Genomic DNA, 17,723 nt, shown 5'->3' on the forward strand with positions numbered 1-17,723 from the left:
GAAATGAAAACACAACGGTGGCAATGGCTGAACTGGTTTGTGTTTCAGGGGTACTTCCACTTGCTGTTTCAATGTAAAATGGACATTTTGTTTTCCCAGGTAGAATGTGCAGGGCTCAGAAAAAGTGTCTTCTCGGGCCGCCGGGTAAGCGGTCATTAATGGTCATGGGTGGCGTGGGACAAGCGCAGTAGTCATTTCCCCTCCTTAAGACCACCATTTAAAACTTTAGCTTTTCATTTCCACTGTAAAGCCACCTCCCACTCTCATTCTCACACCCACACACACACACACACACACACACAGACACACACACACACACACACACACACACACACACACACACACACACACACACACACACATACAGAGACACACGTAGAACAAATTAAACACAGAAAACAATTAGAATGATGATTTTTGGTGCTTCTAATAGTCTGACTAAAAAGTGTAAATGGTTTTAAAAACCATGCCTATAAAGTTGAATTAGCAATCCAAATACAATCAGTGAAGGGAATGGAAATTGTCAAATAATCCAAAACATCATTCTGAGGTGCTACATTGGTGTCCGGTCTTTTCTTCTCATTGTTTCATGTCGCTCCCTTGCTGGTTCTCTGTGGCTCATCTGCTACTCTGGGATGGAGGTCTTTGTTGAATGTCTGAGCCCCAATCTCTGTGGCCAGGCTAAAACGCCGGCCATTGTTGTTAGCCTTTTTAGTGATTCCTGTCCGTTCCACTGGCTGACAATACCCTGAAACAACAACTGGGTTACTTAACTGCTACTCTCCACCGTAGGAAGAGCAGCTTCACCATGCACAGACTGACACTGTGTTGGAGGAATTATGTCTTTTCCTCTGGTTGTCTCATCTCCATACACACTCACAAACAGACACCCACATGCACGCCCTCAGTCACACACGCACACATACACACAGTAGTACAAGTTAGATGCACACACACACACGTATATGAAGACACAAATGCAAGCATATTCTTACTCCCAAACAAATTGTCGGATTTGCATCTCATTTTGCCGTCAATGTGTGAGTGTGTGTGTTTGTGTGTTTGTCTGTGTGTGTCTACGGCTTTTCCGAGCATGCACGCGGTGCGTATTGTTGTTTTTATAGGGTTTTTTTCATCGTCCCCTCCTGAATACCATTGCATCACAGAGAATCCCCCTCTATGTCTCTTCACTCTCTCTCTCCTTGGAAAAGGCCAGTGCTGTGGCACCAGGGAACAGATTTAGATGCACACTGACAGCTTTATACACCGGATGCCTGTGTACATCCCCCCTCCGCCCCCCCAACCACCACCACCCCAACCCATCTGCACTAGAAGTATGGGTGGGTGGGTGGCAGTGGGGCTTGGGAGCCACTCCGCAAAGCCTCAATGGGCGAGGAAGATCTCTCACTGTGGCGGTGCTGAGGAGGCGCTAACAAAGTCCACAGTGGCCTGTCTCTATAAAACAAGATGGGGCATTATGTGTCAGAGGGCTGCAGGAGGGAGGAGAGGGGCTGATTAGCAGGTTACGGAGAGTTCATTGGACTCTTGAAAACTGGAAGACCCGCTGGCTGGCATCCCGACGGGCCCGCTATAGCAGCGAGGGCCAACCTGAATAGCAGAGATCCAAGTCTTCGGAGGTTGGCAGAGGTAGAGGCCCGGCCTGTATTCATGAGACTGTGTCCCGGACACTGGACCTGAGGTAAGCGCCTTCTAGTGCAGACCCCTCGACAAAAAAAAGGGTACCGCACCGGCCAGACTTAAAAACAAATCCGGGGTTCGCGGTCGACCTTTCATTGAGAACACTTTGAAAGCATGGAGATGAATGCCCCCCCCTCTGAAGAGCTCTGAAGGATAGCTTCAAGCTATGGCTATGTCAATGTTTAAAGAGCAGCACAATGGGCTGTTTTCATGGGAGCTGAACTCAAACTGTCGTGTTTTCGAACCTCCGTTTTTACATCAGCCAGCAGGTCCGCCCGTGTTCTGCACATGTTTAAAATCTGCCTAATTCATATTTACTCTTGTTAACTCTAGGTGGGACTTGTAAACTTCCAAATGAAAGTTTGGCAAAAGATGATGTGATAGAAGATATGAAAGCTGCCCCTCAGCAGTCTATCAGCTCTCTTATGCTACCTCGTTGGAAATAGCTAGAGAATGAAGACAGGCACGAGGTAGGCTATATTTGTAAAACTAAAACAGCTTCATCTTCACACCAAGTCACATTTATCACATTGTTTTACACTCAGTAAGTAGCCAATCTTAATTTTGGAAAGCTATGTATTCAATGCTTGTTCAAAACCCCTGATGAAGCCAATTTGAATCTGCGGTATTGAAGTGGGATAGGTCAATGGACAGATGTGTCGAGATGATGCAAAAGCCAACTTGCAAAAGTTTGATGGCACAGAGTTAGATGTTGGACGGGTTTCCCTATTCTGGCAAGGTTATCACCAGAACACGTCTGGTATGTTATTTCCATACAAATTCATCCTCAAATAAAAGACAGCCTTTCCGTGCCTGCAAAGATTATGACATCTCTTTCATTCTATAAAAAATGCCCTATAAAAATAACCCAGGAACTACCAATCTCATGTGAATGGAAATATTCTGGGATTTCCTTTTTATTTTGCAGTTCTTCCCCCCCCCAACGAGAAATGCTCCTATAATAAATCAATGGTGCTGAGGTACTTGACATGGTCCTATCCGGCACGGTCTGGTCTGTGTGTGCTCCAAGTCCATCCGGGAACTTTCCTGAACCTTGCTGAGCGGTGGAAGCCCTGAGAAGCTTGGAACCTTGTTTATGAACATCACTGACACCACTGACTGTGACAATCATTGCTGATATAGCTTATGATTTGATGACATTACAATATGAACACAATATAATAATAACATACGTCATGCGCAGGGCTCACGCGCTCAAATTATCTCGTGACTGCTCAGAGATAGAACAGACAAAGACAAAAGTGAATTTGATGTTTTTTTTATACACACAATATGCGTAAAGAACCTCAGGCCTTCCGTCACTCTTTTGTCGGTGCCCCTTCGGTTCGGCTGTACCGGTGTGACTTCTCAAGCTCTTAACAAGGAACCATAAGGAATAGTAAGGCATGGTATAATCCCTGACATTCCCTCCTGACCCAGTGTGCCATATCTGCTGTGCTGCATACAGACTGTCAGCCTGTCTACCTGTCGCACATCCTCACCCAAGAAGCACTCAAAAGGTGTGAGAGCAGTACTTCCCCATTACCTCCTGACACAATAATACCTGCTGATAGTTCACTGGAGTTTTTGCAGGCAGGCTCAGTGTAAACGGATGTCTATTCTTCCCCAGGCTTTGGTGAGGACAACATGCTAAATATTAGAAAATCTTGTAAGCTGTTGAACGGCATAGGTGCAGGAAATGGTTTCCTATTATTTTATTGTCACAAACTGACGTTTCAATTTTGGGCCGGCTGAGAGGACAATGACAAGACAATGGTGAAGGAGTCGGAATGCTCAAGGAAGACGAAAATGTTCCTCAGCAATTTTAGGATACAATATGATACTATACAATATAATGCTACTCACTTTATCAACATCTTTCTATTGTTGCCAACAATTAAATAGATGCAAAACACAAAACAATGCACACGTTCAAACCTTTTAATCAGAAGCAAAGGAAAACATAATTCAATTTAATATAGTTTAATCATTTGTTTCTTATTCCATGCTCCAACTAAAATTAAAGGTCCTGATAGAAATGTAGGTAAGTGATTTTTGAGGTTTGTTTTGTTATTTACCTATGCATCATGTCTTCCAGGTTTTTTGCCACCATTACAACAAAAATCATATAGGCCATCTCACCAGTATAAATGCATACACTGTGTACGTGTAGAACATAGGTAACACTAAGGTCATTGGAGAAAATAATCTATAGCCTAGAAACTACAGCACTATTGATACCTAATGCCTAAGCATGTACAGTGTACGATTCAGCCATTTAATTCCCCTTCACTCTCCCTAACCAAACAAACCGTCTTTGTTGGTTTTTCCATCAAATATTTAGATTGTAACTTAGACTGTGAAAACACTGTGTTTTGATAGATGGACGAAGGACAATTATAAAATTCCAACAGGGATTCAGCCTGTTCCCAGTCAGCCTCGGCTCATTGAAACCAATGAATGTATTTGCAAAACAAAGACCAGAACTCATGTTCTAATGACCTTTTATATTATGAGGAGCCCTGGACTCAAAAATAAATAATCAGTCTTTAAAATATACAAGGCCCTTGAATGTTCTCACCACCATGGGTTGCAGCTGGGGGTGAAAGTGGCATCTGCCTGACAAGAACTGTTTGGCTCTATATGGGGACGTCTGGAAGATGTTGTGGAAAACAAGCCAGGGCCTGTCAGTGCTCGTCCTCTGCTCCATGACTATGAGTGTTTTGTTATTGCTTTAACCAAAGAGTGTCCAGTGTGGTTAGGATGAAGCAACATCCCTTGGCTCTTGATGTGTGTGTGTGTGTGTGTGTGTGTGTGTGTGTGTGTGTGTGTAGTCTGTAGTCATGTGTACAAACAGGAATTATCTATTGTTAAGTCTTGCAGGGAAAGCCTTACATACATAGTGCATGGAAGCATGTATGTAAGCTTATAATTAGCTTATATGCTTTGTGTGTGTGTGTGTGTGTGTGTGTGTGTGTGTGTGTGTGCAGGAGGCACGGGGTGCGCTGTGGTCTGGACTGGATATGTGTTCGCCTAATCTATAATACATTGCAACGCGTCCAACACACTTCGCATTATATTCACAGCTTTCTCTACACACCTGCTAGAGCCACAAAGACACCAGGTTTCTATCAAATCACAAGAGAAAGACTAATTAATAGTCCATGCAAACACAGATTATCATCAACATCATCATCATCATCATCATCATCATCATCATCATCATCATCATCGTCATCATCGTCATCAAAACACAACTTCAAAGAACCTCAAAGCAGCACACCCTTGTTAACCTGTATCTTCATCAACATCATCCTCAACATCATCTTCATCTTAATTTTCTTCACATTCTTCTTATTTTGCAGCAATCAAACTGCCCGATTTAATCTGCTGCTTTGGAGGGAAACCACAATGTGCATCATTTCACTCCTTTTGTTGATAACAAGGTCTTCTGGGACAAGACACCATAACATTGCCGGTTCATATTTATTTTCATCCATAATGACCCCCTTTCATATTTCCCATTAGTCCAATCCTTCTTCATCACACCTCTGTCTACATATCTCCATGTCTTCCACTCCGACTGTTGACTGTATCTGCGTGCAAGGTCACAGAGGTCTGATTCAAATCCCCCCCCCCCCCCCCCCCCATGAAACATTCAACCGGGGGCGGGAATAAAAAAAAACAAGAGAAGCGAGGACTAGCCTCACACTGCCGATTGTCTGTGTCTATTGGTTTAGAGAAAACCATTGTAACCGTCTCTCCTGGCTTCACTAAAACATCCGTTACCGATATTATTTATCAAGTGACTTCCTTGTAGCACTCACGCCAGGCAAGCACACTAAATGCTCTTCGGCAGAATTGGTAAAGGAAGTCATTTTAACAAATGCTATTTGTAACAGATGTTTTAGTCAAGCCTGGAGAGTCGGTTACAAGGGTTTGATTCAACCAGAGCAGTCTTTTCAGCCTTTGAGACTGAAGGAAGTGTCCGGACATCTTTTGGGTATTATGCTCCCAGTTGCTGGAAATCCTCCCTACAGCTACAGCGATGCAAAACATATTTCAAAATCATTAGACATGTTTTGAGAAGAAGCTCAAAACCTACCTTTTAACTAATGCTTTTGAGTAACTGTTAAACCTTGTTATTCTCTTGATGTATTGTGTTGAATTAATGTGCTAGTTATGATGTAAATCACATTGTGTGCCTGTGTGTTTGTAATGTGCTTTATAGATGTAATTTGACTTGACTCGAAAAGATGTATGCAAATAGAGACCTAGAAATGAGACAAACACGCAGCCATTTAGCTCGCAGCCTTATCCTGTTTGGCTGAGTGACTACAGCGCCAAGCCTGTTCCAAGCCTTGATAGAAGATGATTCAGGAATAGGAAACAGTTTGCCTCGTAGCCCGACCTGTTTCTGTATTGTGCTGCCTGTTTTTGTTGTTGTGTAAAAAATGATGTGATTTGTCAGCTGTGTTTAATGCTCTATGCTGCGTGCTGTGCTTTAATTTACCGCTGCTGTCCTGAGGAGGAATATGGCGTACAAGCGGTCCTGCACCTCAGTGATACAAACCTGGTGAAATGGAGGTTCAATTAATTCATCCATTTATTTATATACCCAGAGGGGATTAAGCAACCTAGAACCACCGTCAGAAACTAACATATGTATGGATCCTATTCATCTGTTCATCTAGATGAGACACACACACACACACACACACACACACACACACACACACACAAACGCAAATCAAACGTGAACACACACACAACAACAGGACTAAGCCCATACGTCCTTGATTCTTGAATCTTTGCCATGTGTGAGCTTGCGAATTCATGTGTATGTATAAATGGACGGTTTTATCTGTGCATTCACACATGTTCCTGCATGCATTGGGGGAATGTGTGCCACTGCCTACTGCCATCACTAACATCCTGGTAAAGATGGAGGTGTAACGGTAACAGTGCGTGTATGTGTGAGTGTGTGAGTGTGTGTGTGTGCGTGTGTGTGTGTGTGTGTGTGTGTGTGTGTGTGTGTGTGTGTGTGTGTGTGTGTGCCAGTGTCGGTGTGTGTGTCTGAGGTAGTAGTCGGCATCCAGGAAAAGGAATTAAATATTCAGGAGGTCATTCTTCCTTCACCTTAGCTGGATATGCACCCCCTCCCCCCTCCACCCCCCCCCCCCCCCCCCGCCCCCCCCAACTCCTACTTTGCTCCCTGCCAGACATTCCTTTTTTTTTTACCATCATACCGTTCTCCATTTCTCACAGCTGTCACCGACCCCCTCCGACCCTCTTATTCCTGCCTCCTTCATTATTTTCTTATCTATTACGCTGATTTGAAATTAATGGAAATGTCTTTGACTTGAAAGGATCATCACGGGCAAGCTGAGGTGTCTCATGTTGGGTGGATTCAATTTGAAAGTGCACTGAGAGACACCTCTGCACAGACTCAGGAATGTTTCATCAACGTGTTATTTTATGACGCCACTAATTGGTTTGATCCAAAAAGTTTTTTTTTTCCCGTTTTAGAAAAACTAACTTCATCCAAACGTGAAGTCGAAGGGGAAGGACACACGCGGTATAAATGTGTGTGTGTGTGTGTGCGCTTTGTCTGCTTATCTGCCACCTCCCTCTTGCTCTCTCCTCCCAAGCCACCCTCAGCCCCGCTGGGGTCACCACCGGGCTCCAGTGTGGGTCACTGGCCGCAGCTGATGTTGATGAGGGCATTGAGAGAGGGATTAACTTCAGAACATCTCTCTCCCAGAGACACCATTCTGCCCCCTCCCAGAGACAACCCCCCTCTAGAGACCTGAAGAGGGAGGGGTGAAAGGGGGGGGGCAAAGGGGGAGTGAAAGGTAATAACTATGTTAATTATAAACCCACGGGCTACAGACTCTCTATATGTCCTACCTTTTTAGCTATCCATCTATCTATATATCTAGCTATTTCTCTCTCTCTTCTCAAGGCACACCTCTTTCTTTTCTAGACACACATGTGCACGCATGCACGTATACACATAGAAACACAGACACACATGTGACACATAAGCACACACACACACAGGCACATAGAGGCATGGCTGGGAAAAAAAGAGGTGAGTTTGAATTCCATTAAATGTACTGAAGGTGTAGTTTTACTTTGGCATGCTTGGCTTGCTACAGAAATAAAATACTTTATAGCGACCTCAAAATAACATGTGCCAATCAGAAATTAATATCATGGTTGCATTCCTGCATATTGGTGTGGATACCAACTTTTAAACAACTTGTGTACTTGAATAAAATATATATAAAATATATATAAATGATCAGAATTCTGTAATATAATGTATTACAAATTGTTTGTTAAAGTTACAATTAATAATTTGCTCAGAACTATTTTATGTAATAATATGTGATATCTGAACCCCAGAAATACACTGACACTGTGCTGTTAGGTAATGGTAAGGTAAGGGGATCCAAATAAAAATAAACAATTATGTGAGAGAAATTGGTTTGCAGGTTGCAAACGGTTGCAGGACTGCCGTATCAATTTGTGACCAAGTTGCTCATAATAATGGCAATAAACTCTTAGAATTGTTTACCATTTGCGTTTTTTCAATGGTAACAAGGCTTTCTGCAAATTCTTAGAGACCACACACACACTAGCACACGCACAGACACACAGACACAGACACAGACACACACACACACACACACACACACACACACACACACACACATAAACATACACTCACACACACACACACACACACACACACACACACATACGCATATGCACACATGAACATACACACACACAGAGCAGGTGCAGGCCCCGTGAAGCAGCCGTTAAGTCTAATCCAACTCATATCAATCAGCTCTGTGTGAATGGCACGGCGCGCCAGTGACTGTGGCATGTTCAGCCTTTCATCTCAGCACGGAAATCACTGATGTGAGCCAAGAGGGACATGTGTTAGGAGAGCACATCCCGCTTTCACAAACACACACCCAGCGATTGCAACTGCAGTGCCCGTACGTAAAGACACAACTAACACACACATACACACAGACACACACAGACACACAAATGCATTCGTTATGTCCATCATGTACATGATAGACATCACATCAGTATCACAAAGTTTAGCATAGGTCATCTGCAGGGCAACTTGAATCGTGAATATCAGCTTTGATTCTTCTCAAACAAGTACGGCACTGCGCCACGAACCGTGATCATATTTATAAGCAAGAGCTCAGCAAACATGCATTCACATGAAAGGGAGCATGAAGGAGCACATACTGTAGTCGTAACGATGTGTTGAGCGATGCCCATGCATGAAGATTATCTGTACATGCCGTGAGTGCAAATGCAGTTAACGTCAATGGCTGTGTGGACAAAAGGCCCTGCGTTTATTGAGTCAGAGGCAACGTGACAATGTGTACCCAACGGTCAGAGAGAAGCAGTTTATGAATCCAAAAAGCCCAAAGGCTTCTCTATTACAACAAATCAGTACCATGGGGCAGAATCGATGACCGCAAATGTAAAGACACCTTTAAAAAAACACACAAACACACACACACGCACGCACGAGCACACAATCCCAATCACGTTGATGTGTACCAAAGATGACAGATGCAACTGACTGTAATCAAGGGTGAATGGGAAGATGTGCCGCCCTGCAGGACAAACAGTTCACCAGAGCTACCGCCGTGCAGATGTCAGCGGGAAGTAATGATGGACAGGGCGGAGGAGGCGGGGTGGCAGCGAAGGAGACGGCGTCCAAAGGTTAGTTAGGATGAGGACAAAAGAGACAAATAAAGAAAATCAAAAATGGATGTCAAACCTGCAGAGGGGAACTGATAGATGCTAGAGGTCAAGACAAGAGCGTTTCCCGCCAATGGCAGCCTTACTCTTGGCTATAGGGTTACATATTGACAGACATGAACACACAGCCATGCTAGGGCTAGGAGACTCATGATTGGCTTATTGATCGCACTGAGACGGAACAATCTCAGAGGAAGGGCAGTGGTGGTTCTACAGCGCGACCTGTCTGGTCCGGGTCACTGCGAACAGACAAAACAATAGGTGACTGTACTGTACCGTACTGCCTGGTACCGCTCAGCTTCCGGACCAACACACCAACCCATTATTACAGTAATGAATGATTATATTGCTCTTCGAAGTACACTTATTTTACATATTGTTGTTACGCAATACAGCAACAAACTACAATATCGCTGTGGCAACATCACTAACTTTCTTGACAGTTTTACGGCTTCGATGCTATTCTTAAAATGGTGTGACTGATTTGTCACAATGGCATCTGTTGAAATGACGTGATAATATTGAAGCTCAAAATGAAACTTTTGAGCAAAGGTTACCATAGATTCCACCGTTCAAGGTGGCTAAAGCCACAACCATACAGCAGTGTCTGGACAGAAGCGAAATAACTTTTTTTAAACGTTTGCCGCCAAAATAGACAAGTCCTTTACAAAGCAAGCAAAAACATACGGCCACTCTACACCGACGTCTCTGGTGCCTTGCTTCAATAAAACAATACGATTCTATATCTTACAAGGACGTGCTTCAAATCCGAATCGTAAATTCACGCCCGTGTGCGCGTTGGGCTTAATAAGTTGACCAGATGCTTCCTCGAAATGCTGCCATATGCGGCGACAATTAGCTGCAACCTCAGACAAGCCCCCCCGGTTTCCCATGCAGATGTGTGTAGTGCCTGTTGGCCACCAGTGGACCCTCCCATATCATGTGACAGAGGTACACAAACACCAGAGAGCAGAACCAGAGCGGGCGGGCTAACCACTGGTCACCACCACTGGGACCCCCACCACACACACACACACACACACACACACACACACACACGCACACACTCTCTCTCACACACACACACACACACACACACACACACACACGCACGCACGCAGGCAGACACACACACCCATACACACACACACGCGTGCTAACCCCCCATGAGATCCCGCAACCAATTCACACCGATTATTGGCTAAGTGCTGAGAATGTAAGCGAGAAAGAAATGGAGGAAAAGAAAGAGAATGAGACAGAGCGAGAGAGAGAGAGATAGAGAAAGTAATAAAGAAAGAGAAAGCTAAAAGAAAGACTGACAATTAGATGGAATGAAAGAATGAGAACGGAAGAATGAAAAATCGGACTCAAGAAAGAAAGAAAGAAAAGCCAAGCTTTCTTCTGAATACTTGAATCGAGACTAGCGCAAACAGAGCAGCCAACTTCCAAAAAAGAAACCACCACACTTGAAGACTGAATCTCTGCCACGCAAGGTCTTCAGTCGGTCATTTCAAAGATAGCTGAGGTCCCAGGTGGCAATTGGCTCCCATCCCACGGACGCAGTAGAGCCAGAGTCAGGTCAACATTTATTCTTCACTTTGGATATGAATATAATATGAAATATCATATTTCAATAACACAATGTAGTGGAGGATGGAAAGCTACCCATCTATATAAATAGTTTGTGTGTGTGTGTGTGTGTGTGTGTGTGTGTGTCTGTCTGTCTGTCTGTACATGCCTGCTTGTTTCCGTGCGCGGGTGCATGTGTGTGTGTGGGTGTGTGTACATACGTGTGTGTGTGTGTGTGTGTGTGTATATGTCTGCAAATGCGTGTATGTATATGTGTGTGCGTTCGTTTGTGTGTGTGTGTCTGTACATACGTGTGCGTCCATGTGTACGTGTGTGTGTTATCAGCCGGACCACCCCCCCCCCCCCCCCCCCCCCGCCCCCCATCCTCTTACACACGGCGGGTGCAGAGCCAGAAGCTGTAGGGGTGTGGAGGAGGAGCCGTCAGAGAGACCACTTCCCCCCCCCTGGGACGCAGCAGGCGTGGGTCTGTGAAACGCACTCCATGTGGCGGAACCGAGGGGTCAGCGTCGGCCCACGTCCCGCCCCACTAAGAAAGAGCGTATCTCTGCGCGTGCTTATCCCCCCCCCCTCCCCCCCCCCCCCCTGCACAATAAGGTCCCAGGAAGATCTCGGGACAACATTTGTAAGGCATTAACCACTCCGTCGGAATGAAACAACAGTCCTCCAGAAAACCGGCGAAACCTGCCAATCTAAATATTTGGGGTGACTGAAAGATAAGCGGTGATCTCAAGGAACACATGGGATGGGTTTGGGAATGTATATTTTGTTTAGGGAGGACGCTGCAGGGATCACGGAGGGGCTACCCACCCATGACTCTTGGTAACACAGTCAGCCCTTGTTAACAGACCTTCTATAGACTCCTTTAGTCAAAGATTGAAATTGGGTCGTCTTTGATAGTTTAGACTTCAATATGTATATATTGACAACAAAAAATATGTTTTTATGTCCCTAAGGTAGAACAGAGGATCTCTAGTCCTGTTCTATGACAGAAGCCTGATCCACATGTCTAGTAATGCTAAACTAATGTGAGACCATCGCTAATACAAAATGGTGGAGTCCAGCAAAAACACAAATCTCCATGTTCAATATTCGCTCTTTTCTGTGTTTAAAATGATGTTATGTTTCTAATAATACGTATCATTATCATAAAAGTCCCAAAATACTTTTAAAATATATTTTCTATGCATGAAGTGTAGCTGTATTGTGTGTGTGTGTGTGTGTGTGCCTGCTCTTGTCGATTACACAACATAACCACAATCAGAATTGACCAAGCTATTACGTTTGTGTGTGTGTGTGTGTGTGTGTGTGTGTGTGTGTGTGTGTGTGTGTGTGTGTGTGTGTTGGTGTGTGTGTTCTTATTCATCTATTCATCCATTACTCCCCCCCCCCCCCCCCCACCACCCCCCCCGATTAGGACCCGGTAAAAAACACATCCCCAGGCCAGCATAGTGGTTGGTGGGAGAGGGAGGGGATACTGCAGGTCAAAAAAAAAAACGAAGCATTTCTTTTACAGATGCTACGACACCACTGTGGCTGCGAAACCGAAAAAAGGATGCATGGGGAGAATCTAGAGCAAGATGAAAAATCATCAGGAAGCAGGAGAGTAGCCATTTTTGGCCGGCATGTGGGAAGGAATCTTTAATTAGAACGTGTTGAGAGATCAGAGTTTTCCCTCAGAGCTATCGAAACGCACTCTTTTTCATGTTTATATAATGCATATGCATGGAATGGAGCAATCAGTCGAAACCAGATACCTTGTTCCACAGAGTCAAGCTCATATACCACAAGGCTCCCCCCCCCCCCCCAGCCCCGACCCAGTGCACTAAAACAAATGGCGGACGACCTTTGCTCCGATCTGGAGTAGTATCGCATGTGGCCGAGGTTGTGACTGCTGGAATGCATGGTGCTCACACATCTACAGGCCTGCCGTCACGCTGCGATGAAATCACGCAGCAGTCTCGTCGTCTCGTCGTTCCCCCCCCGCCGTGATGAAGGCGAAACCCAAATGGGAAATCATCTCAGTCGCTTCTTTGGAAAGGATATTGCACGGGAGAAAAGGTGGATGAATAGCTCAATCAGGGCCATGTTGTTTCGGATCTGCCCCACCCCTGGGTGCCTGGAGGAGCTCATAGGGGTGCCGCCGTGTGAGCGTTCACTCTTCTCACTCTCCCGCACCAACCCACCCCCCCTCCCCCCCTCCCACCCCCGCTCAGAGCCCTGCCGGCAACATGAGATCTGCATCCCCGCTGACGCCATCAGCAATCACAGATTATGAACCCGGTCCGTCACGCTGCAACGCTGGATTACAGGTTTTTCCTTCTGCCCACTAAGCTATGTCGACGCATCGGGAACGAAAAATAACGCCTTATTGGGTTTTTCTCAATAATGAAACAGTCTGTGATGCTTCCTTATCAGCCCGATAAAAAAAGGAAGACGTATTATCTTCAAAAGGGCTTTTTAAACGCCTTCCTGATTGCTGCTTTTGGCTCGCTACCCCAAGCTGAACGGAGGATATCAGCGGGGAGACAGTGCTTCTCTCAAGCGCTTTATATTCTATTCCCAGTGATGTAATATGCAAATCAACCGGGGTTAACCAAAAGTCAGAAACACGCACACACACGCGCGCGCGCACGCAGAAACTTTCACTTAGTTTCCCAGTTTATTGTGGCCGTTCAGTAGCCAGCCCCTTCTCTCTGAATGACTGTTGAATGTGAATCCCAGGAAGAGATCTGGACATAAATTTCACAACAAGGGTACATTAATTAACCATTAGTGAACTTTAACAGTTAACTAATGGTCTAGTAATAATAATTTACTCATGATGCTCATGTGACCTAATGTGAACTACGCTATTAATTCATCGATTTTTTAATAGGGTAAGGGTTAATCTAGCACTATCCCACTAACACTAATCCACTAACCCTAACCCCCGACCATAACACTTACCTATGCTAATGATATAATAATGCTTATTACAGAATGAATTAATGCTAATTCAGCGCTTATTAATGTACCCTTATTGTTAAGTGTTACCAGTTGATCTAGTTGGATGTAGTGCATATGTAGCTCGACATAACCACAACATTTTGCAAATATTTGCATATTAGTCCGGACCCTCGCACTTCATTTCTAGAGTTCCAAGGGCCGAACCAAAACGCCTCCGGATGCAATCGGATGAACCTACGACCAATCAGAGCACGTCAGCTGCAGCCACCCTGGTTGTTTATGAAGTGCCTCAACGGCGCTCCCACAGGGGCGCCCCTCTGCACAATCAGTGTATTAAACCCCTCAATTAGATAACCTGTTTTGTGATTGGGCCGACCTAGGCCAGGTCAGCTGGAAAACCCGTCTCCACGGACCGGGCCAGACGTAGCCGTTATGGCGGAGTCAATAAAACATGAGCCCGCAGATTGGTCTGTGTGCACCGGTTTAAAACCGAGAGCTATCTTAGCCCTCCGCGCCGAGAGACCGTCTCAGTGTCTCTGGGTGATGCGTTCAGCCCCACCTACACCGATGCCTTTGTTGCACAGAGTGGCCGCAAAGCCTCCTTCATGTAGGTTGACAGGATAGATAAGAGTCTTTGAGGAGTATGCACAGGGAACCAATTTGTGCTGATGTGCTAATATGAAGACAAAGTACCGTCGTTTGAGCGTGGGGATTTGCGCAGGCTTGTTCTTCCCGTATCTAGGCTTCGCCGTCTGCGTATCTAGGCTTCGCCGTCTGCCCTGCCGTATCCGATTATTTATCTCCCATTCTTTGTTTCCCAGGTGCAAAGGCTCTGTCAAACACATGACGTTGCTGTTTTTTCCACCTTCAGTTTTCTGCAGTGTGACATAGAGGATCATTCTTTGGTTTATTTTTAAGCTGTAAATAATGAAGTAGAGATTTTCGCCTGCAGTCTGTAGTCACCTCTTGGCAGAATAGGCTATGAATGGTGTCCTCTGGCTAATGATGGTATATAGAGATAGAGAGACAGTGAGATATAGACAGAGAGAGACAGAGGTCGTGTAGAAATATGGGATCTGGTCCGTTGCATTGTCGGTGCTTGACGTCATTTTCGTCGACCCAATAAGTAATTGTCTGCATCAAATAAAAAGACCAGTGAAAATTCCTTGGGTTCTCGTGCCCACAATACCAAGGACACCTCAGTTGGAGACATGGGGCTAGTTATTAATAGAGATATCTCATGATACGGTTTGGGCTCAGGATGAACGAGAAATGGCAGACCCAGCACATATTTACAAGTGCTACAATTTCCGAACAACTTGGCAGCTTAGGTGTAGAAATAAATCATGTATTAATAAAATATATCTTCCATCGTTTAGGAATCTGCTTGAATGATTGTGGCTTACTAAAATTGCCAAGTTGTTCACTGTCCGACTATAGCCAGTTTTTTATGTAATTTAATTATTCCATATATTTCTACAATATATCTTCATAATATCACAAAGGTTGCCTAATGGCTTACCTCATTCAATGAATATGAATGGGGTCGTGTCAAGAACAAAAGCGCACACAGCGTCTCAAAGTATGCGGTCTGCGTCCAGGCGATCCTTAAAGACAGTTCTTTACAGAGCGATCTCCGAGGACGTTCTCGCAAGACGGCCACTCCTTCCTTGTCCAATCTCGGCATGGAGAAGCCACTTAATCAATGGCAGAAAAGAGGCAATAGGAGTGTAAAGTTGGGCAGGGCTGATAGGGGATCACAGAGCTATTAACCCCAAACAAGCTGCAGAGGAATCAGCAGATGGCTGGGGATGGTGAGGGGGTTTGGCCAGATTAGCCTCCGAGCACTAGCCCACACATGGATGTCCTCCCTAGGTCGGTGTCCGTGTGTGTATGGGGGTTTGTGCGTGCGTGTGTGATTGTGTTTCTGTGTGTGCATATGTCTGTTTGTATGCATGTGTGTGTTGTCTGTGTGTGTGAGTAAGAATATTTGTGTGTTTTGATATGTGTTTGCGTGTATGTGTTTGTGTGTCCGTGCATGCAGGTATGCCTGCACACAAACATAGTCAGTTCTTGGCTCTCGGCATTTGTGTCCTTTCCATTGGCCAACAAATACCTCAGCCAGCCAATCTTCATGTGTGAGGATTTTACTAGAGCCATGAAATACAAATGAATGGAAAAAAAAGATCTTCATTGTGTTTTCTTTGGCATGACCTAACCCAACCGTTAAGTATTCGATTAGTGATGCTGAGGTAGAAAGGGTGAGTTCAGTCTCTGAAACTCTCTCTCTCTAATGACAATACTAATACGAGCAATATGATTTGACTTAGCAGGGGGTAGATCTGCTTGTACAACTGCAGAAGAACTGGCATTGTTGTTTGTTTAGGGGGTGTTCCTGTATTCCTTTTAAAAGGCACCAAATTGGTCTATAAACATGCTAGGGGAGCAGGGCTTTGGCTTGATGATCAGGAGGGTCATACAGGATGTGTGTTGACCTAGATAATGAGATTCAGACAGTGTGTGTGTGTCTGTGTGTGTGTGTGTGTGTGTGTGTGTGTGTATGTGTCTATGTGTGTGTATTTGTCAATGTGTGTGTGTGTGTGTGTGTGTGTGTGTGTGTGTGCGTGCGCGGAGGCAAGGAATTTCAAATTGGAAGACAGAAACGGATATAATTGAGTGCAGAGAATGGTCTCCATTAAGATGGAGACCGATAGTGAGAACAGGACAGGATGACACAAATGAAATGAACTGAATTGTCTGTGAGCCTATACAGGTGGGCCATGCTATCCTTCAAGGACGTCAACACTGTTTGTCCATAAAACATTTTACAAGGCGTTCTATGCGGACGTTTACAGCGGTGGTGCCCGTGATCATAACAAACCGTGCAGAGTTTGAGAGCATTGCATTAATAAATGCCTCTTGTGGGGCCAACATCCGCCGCTATATGATTTGATTAACTTGATTTGTGTGTCCACTCCGAAACAAAGCGCAAATTAACAAACGGGGCAAAGGACATTGCACTCAATTCAAAACCAGAATTTAGAGTTTGCTTGATAGCTACCTCACCCAGTCAGATTTATTATGCTGAAATTCTGTCGAATGCATTCAACAAAGCCAAACACAAAAGTCTGATGGCTCATTTCTGGTGAGTCAGGTAAACCAAGGTGGAGGTTTGCTGTGAGGTTGACCTTGAAGAGGCATGGGGGGGTGGGGATGGATGGATGGGGGGGGTTGACAGCAGCAAAGACTGTCATCAAAGCCCCCACGATAATAGATCCTTTTTCTCACTCATCATCTCTCTCTCCGTACCGTATAGACAGGGTCTTTTTTCAGAGCCCTTGTATCAGCTGTTTCTCTGGGTTTCCCGCTCTTTTGGTGTTTTGTTCTTGCCCTCCCCCTGCTCAGCAGTTCTCTCTCGCTCCCCTTGCCTTCACTTCCCTTGCTTTCCTTCAATCTTAATTTCCTTTTTTTCGCTCTTGCTGCCTGCAGTGCAGAATTGCGTGTGAACCTCGAGGTGGATATCAAGGTGTGGGACTTTGATCAGCCTGGGGGTTTGGCTGGTCGGCTGGCTGGCTGGCTGGCTGGCGGGCTGGCTGGATGGCTGGCTGGATGGCTGGCTGACTGCTGCTAGAAGCTATAGTCGTCGGCCTGTGTTCATTGGAACAAAACGCTCACTTGTTCTC

The sequence above is a fragment of the Micromesistius poutassou genome (genome assembly GCF_964030765.1).
Source record: "Micromesistius poutassou genome assembly, chromosome: 14".
Taxonomy (NCBI): Eukaryota; Metazoa; Chordata; class Actinopteri; order Gadiformes; family Gadidae; genus Micromesistius; species Micromesistius poutassou.